Below are 8762 nucleotides of genomic sequence, written 5' to 3' on the forward strand. Positions count from 1 at the left end.
AGGTGTTCCAAAAAATAGAAATGGAAGGAAAACTTTCAAACTCTTTCTATGAAGCCAGCATTACCTTGATTCCAAAACCAGACAGAGACCCCACCAAAAAAGAGAACTATAGACCAATTTCCCTGATGAACATGGATGCAAAAATCCTCAACAAGATATTAGCCAACCGGTTCCAACAATACATTAAAAAAATTACTCAACACGACCAAGTGGGATTTACACCTGGGACACAGGGTTGGTTCGGTATCCACAAAACATTTAATGTGATTCATCACATCAATAAAAGAAAGGACAAGAACCGTATGATCCTCTCAATAGATGCAGAGAAAGCATTTGACAACACACAGCATCCCTTCTTGATAAAAACCCTCAAGAAAGTAGGGATAGAAGGATCATACCTCGAGACCATAAAAGCCATATATGAATGGCCCAATGCTAATATCATCCTCAATGGGGAAAAACTGAGAGGTTTCTGCCTAAGGTCAGGAACAAGAGAGGGATGTCTACTCTCACCACTGTTATTCAACATAGGATTGGAAGTCTTGGCCTGTACAATCAGACAACACAAAGAAATAAAAGGCATCCAAATCAGCCAGGAGGAGGTCAAACTTTCACCCTTCACAGATGGCATGATACTCTATATGGAAAACTCAAACTATTCCACCAAAAAACTGCTAGAACTGATTCATGAATTCAGCAAAGTTGCAGGATATAAAATCAATGCACAGAAATTGGTTGCATTCCTATACACCAACAATGAAATGACAGAAAGAGAAATCAAGGAATCGATCTATTTACAGTGACACAAAAAAAAAAAACCCATAATATACCTAGGAATAAATCTAATCAAAGAGGTGAAAAATCTATACACTGAAAACTTAGAAAGCTTATGAAAGGAATTGAAGAAAACACAAAAAAAATGGAAGAAGATTCCATGCTCCTGGATAGGAAGAACAAATATTGTTAAAATGTCATACTACCCAAAGCAATCTACATGTTCAATGCAATTCCTATCAAAATAACACCAGCATTCTTCACAGAGCTAGAACAAATAATCCTAAAATTTGCATGGAGCCAGAAAAGACCCTGAATAGCCAAAGCAATCTCGAAAAAGAAAACCAAAGCAGGAGGCATCACAATCCCAGGCTTCAAGCTATACTACAAAGCTGTAATTATCAAGACAGTATGGTACTGGCAAAAGAACAGACACTCAGATCCATGGACCAGAATAGAGAACCCAGAAATGGACCCACGAACGTGTGGCCAACTGATCTTTGACAAAGAAGGAAAGAATATCCAATGGAATAAAGACAGTCTATTCAGCAAGTGGTGCTGGGAAAACTGGACAGCAACATGTAGAAGAATGAACCTGGACCACTTTCTTACACTATACACAAAAATAAACTCAAAATGGATGAAAGACCTCAATGTAAGACAGGAAGCCATCAAAATCCTCGAGGAGAAAACAGGCAAAACCTCTTGGATCTTGGCTGCAGCAACTTCTTAACACATCTCCAGAGGCAAGGGAAACAAATGCAAAAATGAACCATTGGGACCTCAACAAAATAAAAACCTTCTGCACAGTGAAGGAAACAATCAGCAAAACTAAAAGGCAACTGACAGAATGGGAGAAGATATTTACAAATGATGTATCAGATAAAGGGTTAACATCCAGAATCTGTAAAGAACTTATCAAACTCAACACACAGAAAACAAATAATCCAGTGAAGAAATTGGCAAAAGACATGAATAGACACTTCTCCAAAGAAGACATCCAGATGGCCAACTGACACATGAAAAAATGCTCAACATCACTCATCACCAGGGAAATACAAATCAAAATCACAATGACATACCACCTTATACCTGTCAGAATGGCTAACATTAACAACTCTGGAAACAACAGATGTTCGTGAGGATGGGGAGAAAGAGGATCTGTTTTGCATTGTTGGTGGGAATGCAAGCTGGTGCAACCACTCTGCAAAACAGTATGGAGGTTCCTTAAAGAACTGAAAACAGAACTACCCTATGACCCAGCAATTGCACTACTAGGCATTTATCCAAGTGATACAGGTGTGCTGTTTCCAAGGGACACATGCACCCCCATGTTTATAGCAGCACTATCAACAATAGCCAAAGTATTGAAAGAGCCCAAATGTCCATCGATGGATGAATGGATAAAGAAAATATGGTATGCATATACAATGGAGTATTACTCAGCAATCAAAAAGAATGAAATCTTGCCATTTGCAGCTACGTGGATGGAACTACAGGGTATTATGCTAAGTGAAATTAGTCAGAGAAAGACAAAAATCATATGACTTTACTCATATGAGGACTTTGGGAGATAAAACAGATGAACATAGGGAAGGGAAACAAAAATTATATAAAAACAGGGAGAGGGACAAAACATAAGAGACTCTTAAATATGGAGAACAAACAGAGGGTTACTGGAGTTGTGGGAGGGGGGATGGGCTAAATGGGTAAGGGGCATTAAGGAATCTACTCCTGAAATCATTTTTTCACTATATGCTAACTAATTTGGATGTACATTAAAAAAAATTAAAAATAAAATTAAAAAAAGAAATAATACAGGTTGTTGAATTAGAGAGCTCATTTATATAGTTGTATTTTTATTTTACTTTATTTTTAATTTTTGTTAATGTTGTTTTTGAGAGAGAGAGAAAAGGGGAGGGGGCAGAGAGAAAGGGAGACAGAATCTGAATGTGTATTTTTATTAAGGATGCACACATTCATATTCATCGAAATCCCTAATTAACCAATATTGTTTGATACAGTTTCCAGATATTAAGAAATTGTATGATTATTAGCCAGAGTTAAAAAATTCAAGTGAAAAAAAAAGTGACTAGGTCAAATTAATTACAAAAAGTCCTGGGTATACTTGCACATATTTACATTTATAAAGAAAGTAACGCCCATGAGCATTAAACAAAAATAGGTTGACATTGCCTCTGAGGGGGAGCAAAATATAGGGCATCCAAATCTGCTACTTTGGCATGTGAATTATTTTGACCTGAAGGTAATCGACTCAAAAACATTTTTACCTCTCCCTTAACAACAACAAAGAATTTAGATAGGGGCCTTGACCCACAAAGAAGCTATTACCCAGGGACAACTTTTTATCTGAAAGACTTATCTGTATGGCAGGGCAAACACCTAATTCCCAAACATCTGCCCTATTTATTGTCCTGTGAACTACTCTCTTCCCCTTTGAAGTGCTAGGCTTCTATCTCCTTCCTTAGCTTAGGATGGCATGTAAGTCTTAACTGACCAACTTTTCCTTGGGTCTCATATTTTTATGGGATATATATATATATATATATATATATATATATATATATATACTTAAATTTCTTTTTCTCCCATTAATTTGCTGTATGTCAATTTAATTAATAGTCCATCCAAAATAACCTAGAAAGGTAGAGGAAAATGTTTTCTTTCCTACACCTCAATATAATTTAAAGTAAAAGCCATATGTTTTTTTCTCATCCAGACTTAATCGTGTATACTTTAGTGAGGGGATACACAGAAACGCATTAGAGGTTAGAGTTCCAGAATAATTCAGAATTGTATTTGTCAAATACTTCTAAATTGGAGTTATCTTGAAAGATTTAGAGAATAAGATGTGCTGTTCAGCAGCACACATCATTTATGGTTTAAACAGGACCAATGACAGTACATTAGGCTGAGGATGAGGAGACATTAAAGTCTTAAACACACTCCCTTGAAGAGGGGGAAAGGTTGCTTGTAGTAAATTGTTAACTTTAAATATTTTATAGCTGAATCCAAAGAACAACTTAAAAATCAACTTAAAAAAGTAACAGGATTTTTTCATAGGCTTTTCCATAAATATCTTAAAATGCTGTGGAACTCTAGTTTTTCCTCCACAAAGAAAGGAAACACCTGTCACCATGAACAAAATAGTATCTAATTCTCACACTGTCTGTTTCTCTGAAAAAATTTTCCAACACATAAGTCAAATATATCCTAAATTTTCAATGGGAAAATGAGTTTCTCTGAAGCAAAAAAAGGATTTTTTTAATGTCATGTATGCCAATTCTAACACATGCTTTTAAAACATTGTAAGTAATTTTAAAATCAAATAGGTTTTAAATTTCCACTCACCCATTCATATCCATGCAAATATATCTTGCTCATAAGTACTTACAGTTTTATCCATCTGATCTTTCTATCTTTATAAATAATTAAGGGTACAGTTGGGAGCTAAAATAAAATGAACAATCTTTAGTCCAAATGTGGGTTATTGAACATTTCAAAGTATTATGTCCATCACATATGGCTATAATTGATTATAATGGTGCTATTCACAGTTAACACTTTGCTACCACTTCCATGCTTCAAGAGGTTTATATCTCAGCTATAAACATTTGCTCCATATTGAACTAGATGTTGAAGATATCAGCCTTTGAGAAATCACTTTTGAAATTGAAAAAAGAACAATCAAAAAAAAAGAAAGAAAAGGAACAATCATCCTAGACATTTTTCTTATAACATTATATCTTTACAAAGTAATCAATATGTTTGAATAAAACATTTTTTAATTATGTGAGGAATTTTTAAAGCAAGATTTCGCTGTGACATTACTGCATCAGAAAAAATGTGATATAAATGCAGAAATTACTTTTTCTGTGTGTTTTCTCAGGTTTTAGTTCTCTATACAATCCTGCAACAGATATGAGTATATATAATTTATAGCCACAGTACACCTAAAGCTATTTGATTCTTTAAGGTTACCTTATATCTAATTTGCTCAAAGAGATTTTCTTATTAATTACATATTGGCTTTCTAGGTATACACATTCAACAAACATTTAAGATCATTAAGGTTCAATATTGGTGATAAAAGTTGAAGAAAACAGTTTCTTTATTTGTTTAGGAGATGGACAAATAAACCTTAATGCCTGGTGTGTGTAAGAACCTCAGTAAATGTCTGTTACACACACACACACACACACACACACACACACACACGCAATATGTATATATATATGCATATATAGAGAGTACTCTGTGGAACTACTTGTTAAAGTATGATACAGATATCAAATAATAAATAATTTTAATAGTATTTTTTTAACTTTATTCATTTGAGAGAGAAAAGAGAGAGAGAGAGAGAGACCACAGGAGTGGCAGAGAGAGAGAGAGAGAGAATCCCAAGCTGACTCTGCACTGTCAGAGCCCAACATGGGGCTTGAACCATAAGATCTGTAAGAAACGTAAGATCATGACCTCAGCCAAAATCAAGAGTCAGATGCTTAACCAACTGAGCCAGCCAGGTGCCCCAAATAATAAATAATTTTAAAGTTTTACAAAAGTTTTTTGTAAAGTTTAGATATTTCAAAATTATTTATATTTACAGTTTTTGACACAGTTTCTAAGGTTAATCCATAAACCAAAGGCGGCAAAATCAAATGTTCACAGGAACTATGTATTTAACAAATATCTGTGATCTAAAACAAGGAAGAGTCTGGAGCTGAGGGTACCAGTGTAGAGGTTTCTGAGTAAACTTGATAATACTTGTCCTAATCAAATTCATTTTTAATCTAAAATATTTTTAAACTTCATTTATGCCAAACCAAACAGGTCCACATAGCTGGTTTGGCCCAACTGCTCACACCAAGGCTTAAGTATCTATTAAGTTCAATGCTTTTGGATGTTTTACATGAAATTTGCCCTCAATTTTAGTCTTTCTCTTTGCTTTTTTCCAGTAGTTGTTCTCTGCAATTTATTTATAGGGAACTATATCCATTTGCCAGTTTAAACTGAACATTTATTTTTAATGTAATTGCTGAGGGAATTAAAAAGGTGATGTTAAAATGTGAGTCTTAATAGACATCCAGATGTGGCCTTATTAATAATAGTAATTTATTTAAATGTTCATGGTGGATGGCTCAGAAATTCAATTTAGTTAGTTCACTTAAATCTACCATATTCTGGGACCTAAATGAAATTAACCACATTCAAAAGAAACCAATAGAAAAAAGAATAGCTAGTACTTATTGGTCACCTAATATGGAGCCAGGTACTATAATAATTATTTTAAAAACAGTACTTCAAATGCATATAACAAAGTTAGTAATCTTAACCACTTTTAAGTGTATAGTTCAGTACTGTTAAATACATTCTTATTGTGCATCCAATCTCCAAAACACATTTCATTTGGCAGAACTGAAACTCTGTATGACTCGTTTTCCTCTTCCCCCACCCCGGGCAACCATTGTCCTCCTTTTTTGCTTCTGTGAGTTTGGCTATATCTCATATCAACTTAAAAAATAAAATAGCCAGTTATTTACTAGCAAATAAGTTTACTCAGGGACAGCAGAGGAATTGCAACTTGAAACAAGCAAACCATGGGGAACCAAAGTCAAGTCCAAAGAGATAAAGGAAACATCAGTTTTAATTAGGTTCTAGAAGGACCATGGGCAGGGTTGTCTTGAGCAAAAGTTTATTGAAGAGCACGAGTTTGAAGTTGTGGCAGTTTATCAATTGCTACAAGCTGTGGTAGGGAAGGCTCTTCCTTTTCATAAAAGCAGGAGATAAAATTCCTATGTGAATAAAATGTCTTCCCTTGTCAAATAATTTTTACCTTCGTTCTTCATACTAGCTATATACACTGCAATGAACATATGTGTGTGAGAACTACTCTTTCAGGATTCCCAAGTCCCATTTTAAAGAAGGTTTCCTTTAATTTATTTTCACACTCATAAGTGAAAGTATGAGTACTGAGTTATTTCACTTAGCATAATGTCCTCAAGATTCATCTGTGTTGTCCCACATGGCAGAATTTCCTTTTTAAGGCTGAATAATATTCCACTGTGTGTTTTATATACAACATTTTGCTTAACCATCCATCTATGGATGGATACAAGTTGCTTCCATCTTGTGGCTATTGTGAATAACGCTGCTGTGGAAGGGTACCAGAACATGCCACCTGCAGATGTGTATTTTTGGCATATGAATTTTGGGGAGAGCAATTTTTTTTTTGACACGCAGTAGACCTAGGAGAAGCTCTGGAAACAGAGAAGTTAACCTTTAGTGAGGTAAATTTACATTTATAAAGAACATGTCCATTTGTGTGTCTCCCTCTCTGTACCAGGAAGAGAAAGATAACTAAGGCACATAAAACAAACAAATAAAACCAAAAACAAGCAAACCCAAACTCTTAATGGAGAAGATGTGGATTTAAATCTGCATAACAAATCTTACTTTTTGTTTAGCACTTTTTCTGGTGACCTCTCTATAACTGGCTTCCCCATACCCTTCTCTTTGTTTTTGTTTTTGTTTTTTTTTTTCTTTTCAAATTTGTATTTATCTTCTATTTAACTTTTCTCTCTTTAGTCTTTAGCTGAAGAGGGTATTTAAGCCTGAACTCTAAATGAGAGTTACTCATTTTTCTCTGGGGGCCTCCCTTGTATGTATGAGGTACACATGTTAATAAACTTGTGTGCTTTTCTTTTGTTAATCTGTCTATGCTACAGCTGAGAATGAAGAAAGATAGAAGATATCTCTTTTTTTTTCCCCCACACACTATGGACAGGAGTATACAAATATCTCTTTGAGACCCTGCTCTCATTTATTTTGGGTATATATGGAGGAATGGAATTGATAAATCATACAGTAATTCTATTTTGAATATTTTGAGAAGTACACCATTTTGCATTACCATCAATTTTAATATAATAATTCAAGCCTGTTATCCTTCTACAACAATTGAGAGATTGAGGCACAAACTAGGAAACAGCTTTCAAATTTAGTAAAGGAAAATTCCAGGATGAACTGGGCTACTTAAGAATGGCAATATCAGATTCTCTGTGCACTTGAGTTCAAATCCCAGGTCAGCTTCTGAGGACTAAGAACCATTGAACTCAATACAGAGGATCCTGAAGTGTCAGTTTGCTTAGCTGTAAGTGAGAACCACCACATATGGTAGTGGTTATGAATGGATTATATAAAACTGTTTATGAAAGATATCTACACATTGGGAAAGAAATTATGTTTTCCTTTACCTTTTTTAAGTTCTTGGGATGCCTGTGTGATTCAGTCGGTTAAGCATCCAACTTCAGCTCAGGTCATGATCTCACAGTTCATCAGTTTGGGTTGACTGTGTGATTCAGTCGGTTAAGCATCCAACTTCAGCTCAGGTCATGATCTCACAGTTCATCAGTTTGAGCCCTGCATCAGGCTCTTGCTGTCAGCACAGAGCTTACTTTAGATCCTCTGTCCCCACCCCACCCCCACTTGCACAGCGAGCACTAGCACTCTCTCTCTCTCTCAAAAATAAATAAACATTAAGTTCTTGACTGGAATCGCTATAACAAAAGACATATTAACAAAAGAAAAGCATACAAATATATTTAATACAAGTTTTACACAACACAGGAAACTTCATAAGGAAATGAAGTTCCAAAGAAATGGTTAAACTTGAGTATTTTTGTGCTAGGTCTGATGAAGAGTAGAGAGTTGTGGAAACATATGACTGGACAAAGGGTCTGAGGTAGTGTAGTGAACTGGGGGAAACTTGGCAAGGCCTGTTCCTTCAGATTCTGCTCTGTGTCCTTTAGTCTTAGGAGATAAGGATGCCCCTTTACCTTGAGGTATCAACAGGCACCTTCCACATAAGAATCAAAAGACCTGCTTCAGGGGATGGTCAAAAAGTCCTTCCTGGACCTGCCGTTTCTCAATTTATTCAATTTAAAGCATCCAATGCACTTATGTGCCGT

This window comes from Prionailurus bengalensis, chromosome C2 (genome assembly GCF_016509475.1).
Source record: "Prionailurus bengalensis isolate Pbe53 chromosome C2, Fcat_Pben_1.1_paternal_pri, whole genome shotgun sequence".
NCBI lineage: Eukaryota > Metazoa > Chordata > Mammalia > Carnivora > Felidae > Prionailurus > Prionailurus bengalensis.